The 19,906-nt window shown below is 50.8% G+C and overlaps 1 pseudogene across 1 annotated transcript; it reads right to left on the bottom strand.

The window, feature by feature from the left end:
* Positions 1–834: 834 nt before the first annotated feature.
* Positions 835–18,470, bottom strand: LOC308186226 (annotated as a pseudogene). The gene is made up of 3 exons: positions 17,348–18,470; positions 17,144–17,150; positions 835–1,961 (listed from the first exon to the last, which is right to left on the bottom strand). The product of its transcript is annotated as an uncharacterized misc_RNA (transcript).
* Between the last annotated feature and the right edge of the window lie 1,436 nt (positions 18,471–19,906).

The raw sequence follows: 19,906 nt of genomic DNA, 5'->3' as shown, positions 1-19,906 counted from the left end.
TAACAAGACAAGCCTCTGCACAACTTACCCTAATTCTTCTGCTCTTGTGTGGTTGATTAGAGAGAATCCATGACTATAGTCTAACCGAGAAGATTTCCAAAATAAATAACAAGAAGTTTTCTATTTTCATTTTTCTTTATTTTTCCACTTAGGGAACATGCAATCTCAACCATCTCCAATTCATATTGATCCAGGGTGTTGCATGATGAAATCTGAATATGTAGGAAAAACAAGATCCTTTTTGTCAGACACTGGATAGGCAGTCTTCACCCAAGCCCCCCCCCATCTGCCATTTCTCCTATCAGTCACCTGGGATTCCCATTAGTCCTGTTAAAATCAGAGCTTTTCCCACCCAAGGCTACCACTGAATGTTTTTGCACCAATTTCCACCTGCTTTGTTTGTAGAACTGGCTGCACACAGACACAGGGTTCCTCTGTCTTACCAGAACAAAAAGAAAGAAAAAAAAATGATAAAAATAGATCTGATTACAAAATAAAATACATTCCTCAGCTCTCTGTTAAGTCCAAGTTGCCTCTACTGAAGTCCATTTTCAGCCATGCCCCGCCTCAGTGGAAAATCTCCAGTGAGAAGAATAGGAAAGGACAGACAGGAAGGCAGGTAAGGAGCTGGCTGCAGAGGCATCAGGCAATAACAATAAGAACAGCAATAAAAATAAGATAATTACCAGCAATAATATAATATAATAGTATGTATTATAATATGATAGATAATAATTACCAGCAATAACAATAAGAACAAAAATAATAACAATAATAACAAGTATAATAATAAGACAAACCAAGGAAAAGACAGCAATCGGTTACTAAGATTTGTCACAGACATTTGTCAAGAAAAGTAGGATGTTTATTGCCCTTGAGAAATGTCCATGAAATCACTTTCTTTATACCATTCTTGATTTCCTTATTTCTCATGCTATAGATGAGAGGGTTCACTACTGGAGGCACCACCGAGTATATAAATGACACCACCAGAATTAGAGCTGGGGAGGAGACGGAGGAAGGCTTCAGACAGGCAAACATGGCAGTGCTAAGAAACAGGGAGACGATGACCAGGTGAGGGAGGCATGTGGAAAAGGCTTTGTGCCGGCCCTGCTCAGAGGGGATCCTCAGCACAGCCCTGAAGATCTGCACATAGGACACCAGGATGAAAACAAAATACATGGAGACTATGTAGACACTAGCCACAAGAAGCCCAGCTTCCCTCATGTAGAAGTCTGAGCAGGAGAGCTTGAGGATCTGGGGGATTTCACAGAAGAACTGGTCCACAGCATTGCCTTGGCAGAGAGGAAGAGAAAACGTATTGGCAGTGTGCAGGAGAGCATTGAGAACCCCACTGCCCCAGGCAGCTGCTGCCATGGTGGCACAGGCTCTGCTGCCCAGGAGGGTCCCGTAGTGCAGGGGCTGGCAGATGGCCACGTAGCGGTCGTAGGCCATGATGGTGAGGACAGAATACTCTGCTGTCATCAGGAAAAGAAACAGAAAAACCTGGGCTGCACATCCTGCATAGGCAATGGCCCTGGTGTCTCTCAGGGAATTGGCCATGGCTTTGGGGAGAGTGGTGGAGAGGCAGCCCAGGTCGAGGAGGGCGAGGTTGAGGAGGAAGAAGTACATGGGGGTGTGGAGGCGGTGGTCGCAGGCTACGGCGGTGAGGATGAGGCCGTTGCCCAGGAGGGCAGCCAGGTAGATGCCCAGGAAGAGCCCGAAGTGCAGGAGCTGCAGCTCCCGCGTATCTGCGAATGCCAGCAGGAGGAACTCGGTGATGGAGCTGCTGTTGGGCATTTTTTTCTCTCTAGTCTCAAGAAAACATTTGGTTAGAAGGAATTGTTGAAAGAGAAGATATAGGCAAGTTAGGGCAGACTTCTTTGTGCTAATTCTATGCCATTTCCCATAAAAGTTTTCCCACAAGGGCTTCTCTTTGTCCTTGGGACCTTCCTTCAGCTCTGTTTTGACAGCTCAGTTTTGTTCTGCTCCATACGTCACGAGCAGCAGGGTCTCTGCCTATGGACTCCAACCAAGTCAATCCCACTTCACTTTTGTGGTGACAAACAGCCAATTTTTTTCCTTAGGATTTCCCAGCATTGGCTGCCTTTAGACAAGTGAAAAGTATTTGCTGCAGTGACCTTGTGAGAATTGTCCCTGTTTAGTGCAGTGAGGTGGGGTTAGCATGCAGCCAGCTGCCTCGCAGAGGGCAGAGCCCTGGGAGGGACTCAGCTCCTCCAACTCTGCCCTTCTGAACAGTCTGCGTCTGTCACTTACTGCCGAAACAGATTCTTTCTCACTTGAATTTTTACATTTGCATTACATCTGCAGTGTCTACGTGAGGGAGAATGGGACCTTGTGTTCACACCCTCCCGTGTTGAAGTAACACCCAGCACTGGGAGGAACAGTTCACTACCTTCAAAACCTGGCCTCCATAAGATGATTTGGAGAAGGAGGTTTTTATTAACCAATTATTTCAAATTTATACCCTTACAGCCACTAAGGTCACTTCCTATGATGGGGCAGAAAACCTCTGGTTTTGCAAAACTTTATTGCAAACTTTTCTCTCTTTTCCAGTGCAGCTGAGCAGAGTGATGCCAAGTGGTAGCATTGCTCCCTGCTTCTTGAAACTGTCCCTGCTGCCGGCTGCTTCTCTGTCCCCATGTCTCCTCCCTGCCCAGGCTCACAGAATCCATCCCACCCACTCAGCTCTGCCTTGAAGACATCTTCTGGCATCAGAGCACTGTGCAAATAAAACATTTCTTTGTGTGCAGAGGCTAAGGAGATGCTCAGACACATGCTAGCAAGAGCTGGAGATTCAGTGTCTTCTCCAGAATGGAGAAAGGAATTCCATCTCCCACTGCCCACTCAGCCACCCAAAAGGAGAAAATCCAAAGCAGACTCCTACATTTTCTGGTAAACCCAATCTTTACTTTCTCTTGCACGATGATGCCCCTGCAGCAGGGAAGCCCTGCTCTGGAGCACGTCCTCCTCCACACTGCAGAAACAATGAGAGACACCCTGACAGGTCCTCCCCATGGAGAGAAGTGCCAGGTCTTGGAGACACTTCAAGGAACTGCATTTTCTGTGGCAAGAGACTTACCATGTAAAGGTCTGTGAAGGTTCCTCCTGCAATGAGCTCATCTCTGCTCTCACCATCCTGACTGCCTTTATTCCCCTTCTGCCTTGCTCATCTTCCCTCTGTGCCTACAGGCAGTTCCCCCAGCCCTGCTATGCCGTGCAGAGGAGCTGCTCCTGGGCAGAGCTGTCTCTCTGCAGCGCTGCCCACTTGCCAGGAGCTCCCTTGGTCCCAGGAGCCTGACTCAGCTCAGAAGCAGAGACCCAGCCCAATGCATGACTTTTGCAGCCCCCTCAGGCTCCCTGGGGACGTCCCATTGACCACACCCCTCTGGCTTCTTCCCTTCAGCCAGTTCACAATCCACCTCACTACCCAATCATCCAGACCACACTTCCTCAGTTTAGCTGCTAGGATGCTGTGGGAGACGGTGTCAAACACTACTGAAATCAAGATAGACCACATCCACTGCCTTTCCATCATCTATCCACCTGGCTATGTCCTCATAAAAGGCTATCAGGTTGATCATGATCAAGCACGACTTCCCCTTGGTGAAGCCATGTTGACTGCCCCTAATGACCCTCTTATCCTTGACGTGTCCAGAGACAGCAAGTGGTGCCCTCAGTGGTGTACTAGGCACGGTGTGGACTTGTCCATGGCCACAGTCACATCAGGGTGAGCCTGCTTTACCATGGCCTTATTCCATGGTCATCAGAGTGCTTCAGCACGGATTAATTCACAGCCACACACTCTTCTGTGTTTTCTGGCACGGCATTATTAACAGCCTTAGAGGCTTCCAGATGTACCTGCCCCAGTGTGGACATATCCTTGGGCCAATATGCCTTCAGGGAAGTACCTTCTGCACTGTGGACATATCCATTGCCATAGACCCTTTGGGGTGGACATGTCCCCATGTGGACTTATCCATAGGCTACAGTTCCTCTGACTCAAGTACCCCTGCGAGTTCCAGCCTGTCCATTACAGCAGCAGAAGACCAGCAATGCCCTGGCCATCTGACAGCCCAGGTACATGGCCAGTGCTGCTATCAGAACATTCCTGGGCACACCAGAGTCAAATGATAAGGGGAACAGCAAACAACAAAAGCAAAAGTAGCCACTAATGAACATAGGGCAAGCAAGACTTATGTCAAGAAAAGGAGCCTGCCAATGCATTGCTGAAAAGCTATAACAGCAGATGTTAATTCAGGTTACCAGACTCCAATCAAATCTATTGTCATCTCAAACCCATGGAGCCCCATGCTGGGCATCAAAAGGGACCATTCTGGATTAATCCCAATAGGCAGCTAAGCACAACAGAGAGGTTGTGGAATCTCCTTCTCTGGGGATATTCAAAACCCACCTGGATGCCATCCTGGGCAAGGTGCTCTAGGTGATCCTGCTTGGCAGGGGGGTTGGACTGGGTGATCTTCAGAGGTCCCTTCCAACCTCAGCCATTCTGCGATTCTGTGACCACACGGCTGCCGATGGCTCCCCCAGCAGGATGGGGGATAGAAGCAAAAGGGTAGGAGTGAGAAGTGAGTTGAGTCTAAGGGAGCTGAACAGGTAAAGCAAAAACTGCATGCAAGCGAAGAAACAGGCCTCTACAATCACACTTCTTTAAGCTGGAGGATAATTGCACTCAGGTGTTACCCTGATAAGACACTGGATACAACTGAGAGCAGAGAAGCGAGGGTCAAAGTGCAGTTTAACAGAGTCATCAACTTTTCTTAGGGTACCCGAGGAGGGTCTCAGCTCTTCTAGCCAGGGATGCAGAGGCCTCCTTCCAGCTGCCCACACGCAGACATCCAGCAGCATTTACATGTCCTTAGCATTGAGGTGTCTTCTCCATGAGGCACCTTGATAACACAGAGGTGCAACGAGAGAGATGTATCCTGCTGGAGAGCAGCCTGCAGCCCAAGAAGACACCCCAAAGATACTGCTGGATGTCCCAAAGCTGGGGTGTCCCAATATCCCAGCTCCACTTGCTGCAGTGTCTGGAGGAGTCACATTGTCCTCCCTGCCCATGCTCACAGCCCCTGGGGCACAGCAGGGACCCTGCTCTGCACCACAGCCCTTGGCACAGTCTTGCCCTGCCACAAGTCTGTGCTCAGCCCCGTGCCACAGCTGAGGTGCTGCAGCCCAAACGTGTGCAGCCAGGAGGAGCTGGAGCTCCATGGCTTGTCCCAGAACAGTGATGATTTTGGGTGAAGGGACATTGGAATTTGGATTAAGGGATGTGATCACACATCTTGGCCACCTGTGGTGCTGAAGTGGAGGGATACAGGCTCTGCCAGAGAGAGAGTCAGGGAAGATGAGAAGGTGAAGGTGAAGCTCAGATGCATGGAGCTCCTCTGTGCAATTGACAACAGGTTGGGTTAGCTTTTGTGAGCGAGGAGGAGAGGAGCCAATGTGGGTGACATTCTGCTGCCTGTTACAAACCAGTAACTGAGATGAAGGCAGTTCACTAAGTAAAGCAAAAGCCGTGCGTGCAAGCAAAGCAAAACAAGGAATTCATTCACTACTTCCCACCGGCAGGCAGCTTTTCAGCCACTTCCAGGAAATGCAGGGCTCATCACGTGTAACAGGCTCTTGGGAAGACACGTGCCATCACCCTGACCACCCCTCACCCCCTCCTCCTTCTTTATCCCAGCTTTCACTGCTGACCGTGGTGTCATATCATATGGAATATGCCTTTGGTCAGTTTGGGTCAGCTGTCCTGGCTGTGTCCCCCCCCCCAGCTCCTGCTGCACCATCATCTTCCTTGCTGGCAGGGCAGCACGAGAAGCAGAAAAGTCTTTGCCTCTGTGTGAGCACTGCCCTGCAACAACTAAAACAGAGCTCTGTTATCATCACTATTTTCATCCTAAATCCAAAACATAGCATTGTGTGAGCCTCTATGAAGAAAAAGAACTCTATCCCAGCCGACATCAAGACATCTCTCACATCTTATGTTCCTACTTCAGCCTCTGGTTTGTTTGTTTGTTTGTTGTTTGTTTTTTTTTTTTCCTTCTTCCTCTGCCTATTCAGTCTTCAAAGAGCCCTCGAAAGGAAAGAGTCATTGAATCATGCAATAACTCGGTTGGAAGACAACTCTGAATGTCATCTCATGGTTTACATTAGATATTTGGAGGAAATTCTTCACTGTAAGGTTAGTGAGGCCCTGGAACAGGTTACCAAGAAAAGTTGTGGATGCCCCATCCCTGGAGGTGTTCAAGGCCAGGCTGGATGGGGTCTTGGCCAACCTGATCTCATGGGTGACATCCCTGCCCATGGAGGGGGTTGGAGTTAGATGATCTTTAAGCTCCCTTCCAACCTGAGCCTTTCTATGATTCTATGACCCATGGTGTCAAAGGAGACACTGGTCCCAACTAACCCATACTCATCTACTCCCCGTGTAACAAGCTATGCAACCAAGAAAAGGTGACAGGTGAAAGTTCCTCTCTCTCTTCTGAGAGGTGTTGAGACACCCATCTGCCAGCCTGATCCATTCCCAAGAGAGGTGTGTTGCCTACCAGGGGCTCGTATTAGGGACAATGCCATGAGACTACCAAGCCTTGTTCATCCCACAGACTACTATCTACTGCTGCTGTGCTCGGACTCTCTTTCCCTCCACCTCTGCACACAAGCAGTGCTCTCAGCTCCAGAAAAGGGCTCACAAGAGGAATGTCAGACCAATAAGTCAATGAAGGGTCCTTTATTTTGTTTAAATTCACCAAGACTCCTCATGGACGGAGTCTCTGGGCTCCACTAGACAGGCACACACTGAGTTAGAAAGGGGATGAAGATTTAGAGACTCACAGAATGTTTTGGGTTGGAAGGGACCTCTAAAGAGCATCTAGTTCCAACCTCCCTGTCATGGGAAAGGGACAGCTTCCACCGGACCGTGTGGCACAAAGTCCCATCCAGCCTGATGATCTGAACACTTCCGAGGAAGATGCATCCACAGCTTGCTAACAGGCAACCAGTTATACGATGACATAACAATGTCAAAATCCTAATGACATTTTAGTGCACAGCATCAGGAGAATGAAACCACAGATAAAATAAACACTGACAACAAAGCAAAATAAAACCAGAAATGACAATACCCATAAATACATTAGAAGAGGAGCTGTGCCTTTAATGAGCCACATTATGAGTCTAATGCAGAAGCTGGGAAGTTCATTGCTTCTGAAAAACTTTATTTCATCAGTTTCCTGAGGGCATCCTTGATCTCCTGGTTCCTCATGCTGTAGATGAGGGGGTTCAGTGCTGGAGGCACCACCGAGTACAGAACTGCCATCACCAGGTCCAGGGATGGGGAGGAAATAGAGGGGGGCCTCAGGTAGGCAAAAATCCCAGTACTAATAAATAGGGAGACCACAGCCAGGTGAGGGAGGCACGTGGAAAAGGCTTTGTGCCGGCCCTGCTCAGAGGGCATCCTCAGCACAACCTTCAGCATCTGCACATACGACAGCATAATGAAAACAAAACAACCAAAGGCTATGCAGACAATGACCACAAGAAGCCCAGCTTCGCTCATGTAGAAGTCTGAGCATGAGAGCTTGAGAATCTGGGGGATTTCGCAGAAAAATTGGTCCACAGCATTGCCATGGCAGAAAGGAAGAGAAAACGTATTGGCAGTGTGCAGGACAGCATAGAGGAATCCACTGCCCCAGGCAGCTGCTGCCATGGTGGCACAGGCTCTGCTGCCCAGGAGGGTCCCGTAGTGCAGGGGCTTGCAGATGGCCACGTAGCGGTCATAGGCCATGATGGTGAGGACAGAATACTCTGCACCAAAAAAGAATAATAAAAAGAAGACCTGGGCAGTACACCCTGCATAGGCAATGGCCCTGGTGTTCCAGAGGGAATTGGCCATGGCTTTGGGGACAGTGGTGGAGATGCAGCCCAGGTCGAGGAGGGCGAGGTTGAGGAGGAAGAAGTACATGGGGGTGTGGAGGCGGTGGTTGCAGGCTACGGCAGTGAGGATGAGGCCGTTGCCCAGGAGGGCAGCCAGGTAGATGCCCAGGAAGAGCCCGAAGTGCAGGAGCTGCAGCTCCCGCGTGTCTGCGAATGCCAGCAGGAGGAACTCGGTGATGGAGCTGCTGTTGGACATCTGCTTCTTCTGGGCATGGGGGACCTTTACAAGGAGGAAAAAGCAATAACAAGTTAGGAGAGGTTCCTCTGAAAAAATCCTATTCCATTTCTCACAGAAGTCTCCCAAAGTACCTCTCTCCTTTCAAAGACCTTCTTGCGGCTCCCTTGATTAACTGTAGCATGTGCTGGCTGAGGTGGGCGGACAGAGCAGGGATTCATCTGTGGGTCAGTCCTGTACAGCAGTAGGTTGATGGGAACATGGGGTGATCTCAGATTAAATCCACTCACAATATCAAAGAGCTTCTCAGTGTTCTTATTCCCAAATCACCCAACAGCAGGACAGAGCTGAACCTGAGGTGAACCTGGGCACTGCTGAGAGCAGAGGATTCCCGGTTCAAAGCACACACCTCCAAACCCCTCACCCTGTCTGCGCACTCCTCTTCCAACCAACAACAACAAGGGCTTATTTCACTTGCCCTCATGCATCTCCCCAGCAGCATTTCTGTGGCCTTGGCATCTCCACTGATTCTTCTTGGCTTCCGTACATCACTATCACTCTAATGGAGAACTGTGTCCGTTTGGGACCGATAGGATAAGATAGGACAGGACAGGACAGGACAGGACAGGACAGGATAGGATAGGATAGGATAGGATAGGATAAAAGAATAGAATAGAATAGAATAGAATAGAATAGAATAGAATAGAATAGAATAGAATAGAATAGAATAGAATAGAATAGAATAGAATAGAACAGAACAGAATAGAATAGAATAGAATAGAATAGTTCAATTGGTAGGCATCTTCTAGTCCAACTGCCTGACCTCTTCAAGGACATTTTGAACCAGAAGCTAAAGCAAATTATTGAGGGCCCTTCCAGCCCTTTTACCAGTGTTGTTGCCCTCCTCTACACTCTTCCAAGGACCTTTTTTTACAGTGGAGACCAGGACTGCACATAAAATTCAAGGTGAGGCTGCTCCAATGCTAAAGATAGTGGGACAATCACCTCAACTGAGTGGCTCTGCTGTGTTTAATGCATCCTAAAACGTGTTTTGTGCTCTTCACCACGAGGGTATATTGCTGACTCACACTGAGCCTGCTGTCAACCAGCACTCCCAGATCCCTTGCTGCTGAGCTGCTCCCGAGAAAACTGAAAGCACAGAGTCTTTCTTTTTCAGGTAGCCCCTGAACGGCTGTGTGCACCAGAAATGTCACTGCAGCAAATTACAAATGCAAGCAGACCACTGACCAGACTCCTGGCAGCTGCAGGACCCTGCCCTGCCCTGCCCTGCCAGGGGGGCTCCTTCCACCCGCAGCTTCTCCCCGCAGCGTTCTGGGGACCCTGCCCTGCACCACAGCCCTGGGCACCCCTGCCTGCACCCCCGGCTGCACAGCCCTTCACACTTTTCCAATAAGAGCCTCTGGGCTGGGAGTCCTCAAGAAAGGTCCCAAAATCTGTGGGCTATGCTGCCCTTCGGAGATCCTTCCAGGAACTGCAACAGCATTGCCCTGCAGCCACAGACTTACCATTTCAAGAGCTGCAATGTTTCTCCTCCAGTAAGCTCTCTTCACCCTCCTTAGTGCCTTTAACCTTTCTCTGCCTCCCTCCCCTTCCCCTGTCCCCTTGTGACCCCCAGCCCTGCTGCGCCATGCCGAGGAGCTGCTCCTGAGTACAGCTGTGACTCTGCAGCGCTGCTTGCTTGTAGACAGATCCCTCCATCTCAGGAGCCTGGCCCAGCTCAGCAGCAGAGGCCAAGCCCAATGCATGACTTTTGCTGCCCCCTCAGGCTCCCTGGAGGTGTCCCTGGGGCTCCAGGGACGACAGCTCCTGAAAAGCAGCAGGGTCACCCCTGGGGAGCACGATTTTAAGCAGACTGAAGTAATCACCAACTGCCCTGCTCTGAACAAAGGACAGAGACTGGTTCCAGCAGCATGATTTGTGCTACCAGAGCACGCTTGTCTGCGCGAGATATCCAAGTTCACCTCTGGACACCCATAATAAAAGTTTAGAGAAACAAAGGGAGGCTTTGCTGGTTTCCCTTGGTCAGGGCAGTGATTCAGCTGAGGTAATGCAGGCATCATCATCAAGCAACCTGACCTAGTAGAAAGTATTCTTGCCTACAGCTGGTGGGTCAGAACTGTATGATCTTTAAGGTCCCCTTCAACCAAAATCATGCTATGATTCTGGGATCTCATCCCAAGTTGGAAGCCCTCAGGCTGAAGCAGGATTCAGTTCCCCCATGCATCCTACACACCCTACAGCTGGCATTCCTCTTGGTTCAGCTCAGGTGGACACAGAGGAATTGCCTGTGTGGGCTCTGAGCCCCTGGTCTTTGTTCAGTGGAGGGGGCAGCTGGTCCCACACAGATGTTTGGTGACAGCTGAGGTGCCAGGGGAGGTTTAAGACATGTGCCAGTGTTTGCAGGCTCTGATGGAGAACATTTCTGAGCATCAGCTGAGGGCCAGATGGGGAAGGGGGATGTCCTTGGCTGCCCACAGGGACAACTAACTTGTATACGTAGGGCACCTCTGGATGTACCTTTATCCAATATCTCCTCAAAGCATACAGAGCTACTGAGCTGACCAAATGCAGGAGTGGTCCAGAAGGACTGTTCAATCTTCTTTCTGCTCTCCAGCCTTGGAGATCGCAGGGTTTGCTCTCTTTGTGGTCCTCTCCTTTGCTCATTATGCTGTTATCTGCTGAACACTCAGCATGTCTAAGCTCACAAGCAAAGCTTTTGCACACATGTGATCCTGGGCTGTTGTTAACCACGTTTCCTTGTCACAAGTCTCTACTTGGACCCAGTGCCACAGCTGAGGTGCCCGGGGCTGTGCCCAGCACATTTCTGAAGGGACTCTCCTAGTTAACAGAAGGTGCCTCCTGTTTGAGTTCTTGCTTTCCTTGATCCGGGCTTCAGGTTTACTCTGTTTCATCTGGGTGGTGATGTAAAAACATCTGTCCCAATTAGGGAAGGGTCTTAGATACCCAAACCGTTACTCTGAGCTTTACCAGGCAAGTGCCTGCACCACATGCCAACCTCCAGACAGCACCAGCATCACCTTTCCCAGCTCATCAGAGTTTGTGCATCTGCTCTTTAGCTCCTGCACCTATGGAGAGGTTGCTCCATGAGATGATTGAAATGCTGCTGGCACAGTGCTGCTGCTCAGAAGGGCACAGCTCTCCCATAGGATCTCTGAGCTATCCAAGAGCTATTCTGAGAAGCTGCAGAGAGGCTAAGGTCATGAACATGCTGCTGGGCAGCTTCAGATATATGCCACTGACATGAACCCTGCTTGTCCTTGGCTGTCACAAAGGGATGAGACTTTCCTTGGGTGTAGCACCCGCACTGTGAAGTCCTTGGTCTGGTCACTGGAGTCAGGAGCCAAGTCCTTCCCCAGCAGCCCAGGTCCATCCTCCTATTAACAGGGTGCTGCAGAGGTGAGGGCTGCTGCCAGCTCCAGCTCACCCTTGTCCTGCAGGGATCTTTCAAGAGGATGAAAAAGGCAGGGACTACACTATCAGGAGGGAGCTTTTCAGAGGCTGTGCTTTCAGTTTCCTAATTGCCAAAGGGGAAAACAGAGAAACAAGAAAAATTATTTGCACAAGAGACAGACACTGCAGACAGCTCCAGCTTCCTCCTTCCATCCTCATCAGGGTAGGTCTGGCCTCCCCCTGAGATGCTGCAACCACAGAGATGCCCTAGGACAGTGCCATACAACCAGGAGATGCCCGTAGGGCAGAGCTGAGTGCAGCATGCGTAGGGAGAGTCTGTGAACACTGGCACCAAAGAGATGGGGGAGCAGAGAAACAGCTCCCAGGGACAGCTCCATACAGCAGAGAGGTGGTCAGAAGGAGAGGAAACTCCTAAGAGCAGCATTGTGCTGGGGGGATTGGAGCACCGCTGTGTCCTCTCCAGCATGGATGCCTTCCACTGAACAAGACCCCCTTGCCTCTCCTCTCCCTCTCAGCATGGTCTTCTGCCCTCATGGCCACGATGTTGACCTTGCAGCTGGGAATGCATAAAGTCTGAAGAGGGTTCAGAGGAGGTCTACCAAGACAGGGGTAGGCATCATGTGTGGAGGCCGAGAGGCCTGGGCTTCCTAGGCCTGGTGAAGCACAGGCTCAGGACAGTCTAGTAGTAGCTCCAGACAGCTTGAAAGTTGCTTTCAGAGATGATGGCACATTTTTGGTAGGGGCATGAGAAAGGAAACCCACCATAATCTGCCATTTGGGAGGTCCTGGTCATGAGAAGAAAGAAATATCACTCCAAGGGTACTGCTGTGGTCCCTCAGAGGGAGTCTGGATCAGCCCATGGCTTTGTGTTGCAAGGAATAGCCAGTGAGGACAGGCAGGTGCCAGTAGAGGCAGGGAGATGCTGCGGTGATGAAGTAGGTTGGGTGTCTACAGGCTGCAAGGAAAATAACACAGGCAAGGGGCAGGGTAGGACAGACAATGGCCAAGGGCACTGGCAAGGCTGGAAGGCCCTGACAGAGCCAAGGTCTTTGTCCCCTTGGCTGGAGCTGTTGTCTGTCCCTGAGGCCTATGAGAAGACACATTATCCCCTTGGCACTGGAACCTTGGGGCCTTCTTGTACCCCCCCGGTGGTGTTGTACTGTTGTCCTTCACTCAGCATCACACACCCCACATCCCAGTGTCTCTTGAAGAGCCCTGAGTCATGTGTGGGACAGGAGCTCCCTTCCCAGGACCCGGGGATCAGGCCTTGGCATTTGGTTTGATAAAGCCCATCCAGGCTTTACTCAGCAACAGAGCCACCTACACGTTGCCTTTGCCTGACTGGCATCACTGCCTCCAATTTTCTTCTCTAACAAGTCCATGGGGAGGCTGTGCTGGTAATGGCCCTCAGTGGGACCCATTAACACTCCAAGAAACTTCAGCGTTTCTTCTGGCTTTACCTTCTTGTTCAGCCTGTGCTATCTCCTCCCAGCATCAGAGGTCCATGGACTCAGCACCAAATACACCCTGGGGCTTGTTACAATACAGAGAGCCCTCGTGTGCCTTGTTTCTTCCCATCATTTTCTTCAAGGCTGCAGGGCTTGTATATCTAATTGGAGAGATTTCAGAAGGGTAGTTAAAGAGGCAGATTTCAATGAGCAGTTGATAATAAGGCGCTTTCGTTTTAAGTTTTGTTTTTTTTTTTTTCCGTTTTCAATTTACTGACCTTTCCAATTGATATTGATCCACAGGATCTCCTAAGGAGTCCTGGTCAGCTTGGAAAAGCAGTCCCTTGAGGCCAGACACTCTGTGGGCAACCTTGCTCCTCACTTCCCCAACCCCTCCATTTCTCTCAGGATCCACCTGGGACTTGCAGCACTTCTCCTGCCGTCAGACTTCTCCACTCAGGCCTGCAGCTGCATGTGATAGCTCCTTTGCACCAATTCCTGTCTCTATTCCCCAAACTGCCTGCACACAGGCACAGAAGGATTTCTCTCCATTGCAAACAAACAAAAGTTAAGCGTTACACAATTCAATAAACTTTAAAACATTCTCCTCAGCTGGATGCCAAGTGCAAACTGCATCTAACGAGGTTCACCTTGCACAAGGGACAGCTGTACAAGAAACGTTTTAGACAGAGAGATAAGCAAGGATAGAGATAAACACAATTAAGGAGTTCACTAAAGAGTTCATTAGACTTCTGAAGGATGGGGAAAGTTTTTACCTCCCTAAGCTTTTATCAGAGAGCTGGGAGGTGTCTGAATGAACAAAAAGCAAAGAGAGGGAGATTCTGGAGAGCGATGGGAAGAACATATGTCCAAGGAGTCTCCTGGAAAGACACCTTCAGACATGACCACTCAATCATTTTTTTTAATCATTTAATAATTGGAACTACATGATCTTTAAGGTCCCTTCCAACCCAAGACATTCTATGATAATCAGGAGAGGTGGGAACACCAGAAAGACGAGGGTGACTGGACACACAGCATAACAGACAATACTGGTAGTGCAAGGAGAGGGAAAAATCACTATTTCCTGTGCAATAAGTGCACTTCTTGGTAATTCCCATTCTGGCATGGTGAGAAAACATTACCATTCCATAACCAGAGCTCAAGGGTTTCGGGTGATGAAAATGTGCTCATATATACATGTATGCATGCATTTATATACGTGTGTGTGTCCTGGTTTCAGCTATTATCATTATTATTCTTATTTTCCTTTCTTTTCTGTCCTAATAAACTGTCTTTATCTCAACCCACAAGCTTTCACTTCTTTTTTTTTTCCAATTCTCTCCCCCATCCCAATGGGGGCAGAGGGGGGAAGGGAGGGGTGCGAGGATTGTGTGGTGCTTAGCTGCAGGACGGATTAAGGACAAAAATACGTTAATGGTGGAAGAAGTTGTTCACCTTTCCAGGCAGACTTTGGTTGTCTGAACACAAACATCCAGAACTACTTTCAGAGGCCCCAGTGTACCAGAGGTTTTTGCCTGCAGTTGGCAGCCACCAGGAGGACCTGTGGGAGACCAGAGGCTGCAGGTGGAGGCTGGGCAGGGGATCCCAGTGCGTTGACACTGGCACCAGGTGTCTGTGTCCCTGTGACCCACATCTAACCCCAATTCTGAACATCACTTTCCTTTTCAAAATAAAGAAAGTGGACACAAAATCCACCCCAGGTCTCAGAACCACCCTTGGAAGATCCAGTATGTTAAAGCAAAAGAAAGCAAAATCACAAAAAAAGAAAATTAAATTTTATATATATATTAAAAAAAAAAATGAAATTTTCATGAATAAAAGATCTTTGGTTTAGATCTTAGTCTTTGTGGTTTGGTTTCGTTTTGTTTTCCTTATTATTGACATTTTCTAAATGTTTCTGTTATTACTAGGCGAACACCATTCAAAAAAAGATTATTCTGCATCTTTGATAGAGCCCTGTTTCCTCCCAAAACCTTCCCTGCCCAGGAATCTCCATGATGCTTCTCAATCTTAGCACAAAGCCAGTCACACTGAGGTGTTGACCTCTCTGCATTGATGGAGGAAAGCAAGACAAGCTTCCATGCAACCTTCTGCTTTCCAGCTGAAGAGTCCTTTAAATATGGAGACGTAGAAAACATGCTCAGCTGTCCTTTACTACCAGGATAAGGCATGCATTTAGCTTCAGGTACAAAAGAAAGTGAAAAATGGCACCATCTAATAGAGGAGCAGAATGCAGAGGAAAAGAATCAACACCCCAGAAAAGCCCCAAAAGGCTCCCTGCCCTCTGCCCAGCTGCGGTGCTCTTGCCTTGCTGGGCAGCTGAACTCCACCACAACTGTTCTCTCACTCCCCCACCTCGGGAGAGGAAGGGAAGAAGAAAAGGAAAGAAACAACTCACGGTTTGAGATAAGGATAATTTCATTAGAGGAAAAATAATTATTAAGGGAAAATTGTTACTAATTACATAATGTAACTGAAGAAAAAAAAAAAAGAAAAAGAAAAAGCAAAGGCCATGTGGAAGTGCAGAGGAAAGAAATTATTCTTATTACTAAGAGCATAAAGGGCAGGTGAGTGCTGAGCTAGACCCAGCCTGTGCAGTTTCAAAGCGGGTGTCCTCTGGTATGTGTCTTTGCCTGCTGGGTCCTCACAGCCCCTCCAGGCATTGCAGAGCCCCCATGGGCTCTTGAGGACCACAGTCCCTTTAGGACACTCCACCTTAGATGGTCGGTCATTTTATGAGGTGCCACTCGCTGCCCACCCAGACTCGGACACTGTCCCTGGAGATCTCCTGGCATCTCCTGGCAGCTCCAGGTTCCTCTCCAGGACGGCGTCTGCCATCGGACCCACCACCACTGGGACCAGCTGCTGCCTGCTTGGACACCAAGTGGTGGTTTTACTCGGGTGGGCGGCCGAGCTCCACCTCAGCCGCTCTCTCTCTCCCCCTCTTCAAAGGGAAAGGGAGAGAAAATATGATGCAAAGGGCCCAAGGGTTGAGATAAGGACAGGGAGATCGCTCAACTATTACCGTGATGGGCAAAACAGAGTCAGCATAGGGAGACAGTAAGCTTTATTGCCTATTACAAGCTAGAGAGGTGAGAAACAGAGGAAAGAAACCAAAACTGCCTTTCCCCCATCCACCCTCATCTGCCTCCTCCCCCGAGCGGTGCAGGGGAACAGGGGTTTGGGGGTTATGGTCAGCCTATAGCGCTTTGTCTCTGCCGCTCCTTCTCGGTCACTCTCTTACCCCGTGCTGTGGGGTCCCTCCCACGGGATGCCGTCCTTCCCGAACTGATCCTGCAGGGGCTTTCCACAGGCAGCAGCTCTTCAAGAACTGCTCCAGATATGGGTCCGTACCACGGGGTGCATCCCTCAGGAGCAAACTGCTCCAACCTGGGTGCCCCACGGGCAGCAGCTCCTGCCAGGTCACCTGCTCCTGCGTGGGCTCCTCTCCACGGGCTACAGGTCTGACCCGGAATCTGCTCCGGCAGCAGTCCTCCAAAGGCTGCAGCCTCCGTCAGTGCAGGTCCACCTCCTCCACGGGCTGCAGCTTGGAACCCTGCTCCACCGTGGTACTCCATGGGCTGCAGGAGGACAGCCTGCTTCACCACGGTCCTCACCACAGGCCGCAGGGGACTTCTGCTCTGGCACCTGGAGCACCTCTCCTCCTCCTCCTTCACTGACCTTGGTGCCTGCAAGGCTGTTTCTCACTCCTCTCACTCTCCCAGCTGCTGAGAAGCAGCAGGGTTTTTTTTTTCCTTTTTTTTTTTCCTTTTTTTTTCCCTTTCTTAAATATGCTCTCACAGAGGCACAAACAACATCACCTATTGCCCACGGACCAGACAACAGGACTGTCACAAGGCACACAGGGCCATAAGGCTGACACAAATGCAAGGGCTACGTGGAAGAGAAAAGAGACCAGGGCTGCAAAGACCATGTTCTCCTTCTATATATGGCTGTATCGCCCCAGAGCTCCAGAGAAAGAAGGAAGACATGGGAATTGATGAAAAATACTTTACTTCAGGCTTCTGTATTTTCTTTATCTATGGAGGGATGCTAACACCATCAGTACCTGAGATCTTGGAGGGAGTCAAAGACAGGAGATATGAAAGACGAAATGGAATAAATTACAGTATTTTTTCACATATAATTTTATCACAGTTATAAGATTAAACAAACAAAAAAAAAACACAAAGACAAAACAGGCTTTGCTTCTTTGTGGTACAGTGGGAACCGTACAAATATGATGGCCACGTTATTGATGATGGGATAATGCATATCCCAATACATCCCTGAGGGCATCTTTGATCTCCTGGTTCCTCATGCTGTAGATGAGGGGATTCAGTGCTGGAGGCACCACCGAGTACAGAACTGCCATCACCAGGTCCAGGGATGGGGAGGAGATGGAGGGGGGCTTCAGGTAGGAAAACATGCCAGTGCTGAGAAAAGTGGAGACGACAGCCAGGTGAGGGAGGCACGTGGAAAAGGCTTTGTGCCGGCCCTGCTGAGAGGGGATCCTCAGCACGGCCCTGAAGATCTGAGCGTAGGACAGCACAATGAAAATGAAAGCACAAAATGCTAAACAAAGACAAACCACAAGAAGCCCAGCTTCCCTCATGTAGGAGTCTGAGCAGGAGAGCTTGAGAATCTGGGGGATTTCGCAGAAAAATTGGTCCACAGCATTGCCTTGGCAGAGAAGAAGAGAAAACGTATTGGCAGTGTGCAGGACAGCATAGAGAACCCCACTGCCCCAGGCAGCTGCTGCCATCTTGGCAAAAGCTCTGCTGCCCAGGAGGGTCCCGTAGTGCAGGGGCTAGCAGATGGCCACGTAGCGGTCATAGGCCATGATGGTGAGAAGAGAATACTCTGCTGCAAGGAAGAGTAGAAGAAGAAAGACCTGGGCAACACATCCTGCATAGGAAATGGCCCTGGTGTCCCAGAGGGAATTGGCCATGGCTTTGGGGACAGTGGTGGAGAGGCAGCCCATGTCGAGGAGGGCGAGGTTGAGGAGGAAGAAGTACATGGGGGTGTGGAGGCGGTGGTTGCAGGCTACGGCGGTGAGGATGAGGCCGTTGCCCAGGAGGGCAGCCAGGTAGATGCCCAGGAAGAGCCCGAAGTGCAGGAGCTGCAGCTCCCGTGTGTCTGCGAATGCCAGCAGGAGGAACTCGGTGATGGAGCTGCTGTTGGGCATCTGATCCCTTTGCTCATGGGGTTCTGCCAAAGGAATAAGCCAACTCACAAGTTAGGACTGCTCCAATCCAATCTCTTTCCACTCCTTGCCCTCCAGTCCCACAGCATCACCCCAAAGCACATGGCCACTCACCTTCCTTTCAGCACCCTCGTGCACCTCCGTGGCTGGAGCTCTGCTTCATGCTGGCTCAGGGCACTGTGAGGAGCAGGGTCTCTCCTCCTGAAGGACTCAGCCCCACTCTACACCGGCTGCCCCGTTGGAAACATGCTGAGATACTCCAAAATTCAGCATTTACCTCTCATGTCACCTACTTGCAATGCAGAAGGGCTGCTCAGCACCTTCCAGCAGAAGAAGCTCCTGGGTGTGCACTAAGAGGTTGCCTGCAGAGACCAGCTCGCTGCCCAGCCCCATGCACCGTGCTGTCAGGTCCCACGGACGGAGGTGCTCCGAAGGACTGTTGCTGGACAAAGCTGCACGGCAGGACCTGCACTGCTGTGTGTGAGCTGCTGCAGGGAGCGAGGGGCAAAGCAAGGGCAGCATGGGCAGGGAGGGAATGGCAGAGCTCCCCAGCACTCCTGCTGACTGGGGTCAGGGCAGACAGATTGCACTCGGGAGCTTCTCGTCCTCGCGCTCCAGCTGCCAAGGAGGTCACTCAAGCCAGGAGCCCGTGGCCTTGGTGACAGAGGCTCTGCTGGCTGGGAGAGGAAAGGGACTTAAGCCAGCAAAGGCCTCTGCACTGCAGGGGCAGGGGCAGGGAGGTGCCTGAATCTCCCTCCCATGGTGTTTGTGGTAGCAGCCCCCTCTCCCCCCATCTGCTACCTGGGACTGACCCTGCAGGCGGCTCTCTCCCCATCCCCACCTCTCCTCCCTGCCCATGCTCACATACATGCCCTGGATGCTGACCCTACAGTGGGAAAACCCTGCTCTGGAGCACATCCTCCTCCACACCAGAGAAGCTGGGAGAGTCCTGATGGGTGCTCCAGGCTGTGGGACATGCCAGCTGTACCAGACACTCACCTACACCACCCCGCAGCCAGAGACTTACTGTGTGAAGGCTGGTGGAGATTCCTTCTGCAGTGAGCTGGCAGTTGTCCTCCCACCCTACGCTGCCTCTCACCTCTCTCTCTGTGTGTTCTCCTCTCCCCTTGTCCCCTGCAGGCAGAGCCCCCAGCCCTATTAGTGAGCTGCTCCTGGGCAGAGCTGTCTCTCTGCAGCTCTGCTCGCTTGCCACAAGCTCCCTGTGTCCCAGGAGCCCAGCCCAGCTCAGCAGCAGAGGCTCAGCCCAAGGCGCCACTTGCTCTGCCCCTCTTGCATCCCTCGAGACGTCCCTGGGGCTGCAGGGCTGATGGCTCCTGAAGGCAGCAGAGTCCCTCGTGGGGCACCTACTTGGAAGCAGAGCGACGCAGTCCCTCTCTGCCCCTCTCTGCACGCTGGACAGACTGATTCCTGCAGCAGGAGTTGCCCTGCCAGGTCGCGGTGATCTACGGAAGGCGTCAGCGTCCCCCCCTGGAGCCCCCTGTTCCTGCCCCAGTGTCAGGCAGGACGCGGGCAGCGGCAGGCAGGGATCCCGTGGGGCAGGGCAGGGGTTCAGCTCGGCCAGTGCTGCTCTCTCAGCTCTCATCAGTGGCCCTGAGGCTGGCAGCT

Source organism: Anser brachyrhynchus (genome assembly GCF_964034855.1).
Source record: "Anser brachyrhynchus genome assembly, contig: SCAFFOLD_173, whole genome shotgun sequence".
Lineage (NCBI taxonomy): Eukaryota > Metazoa > Chordata > Aves > Anseriformes > Anatidae > Anser > Anser brachyrhynchus.
The sequence above is the reverse complement of the archived record's forward strand: the minus strand, read 5'-3'. Positions and strand labels throughout refer to the sequence as shown.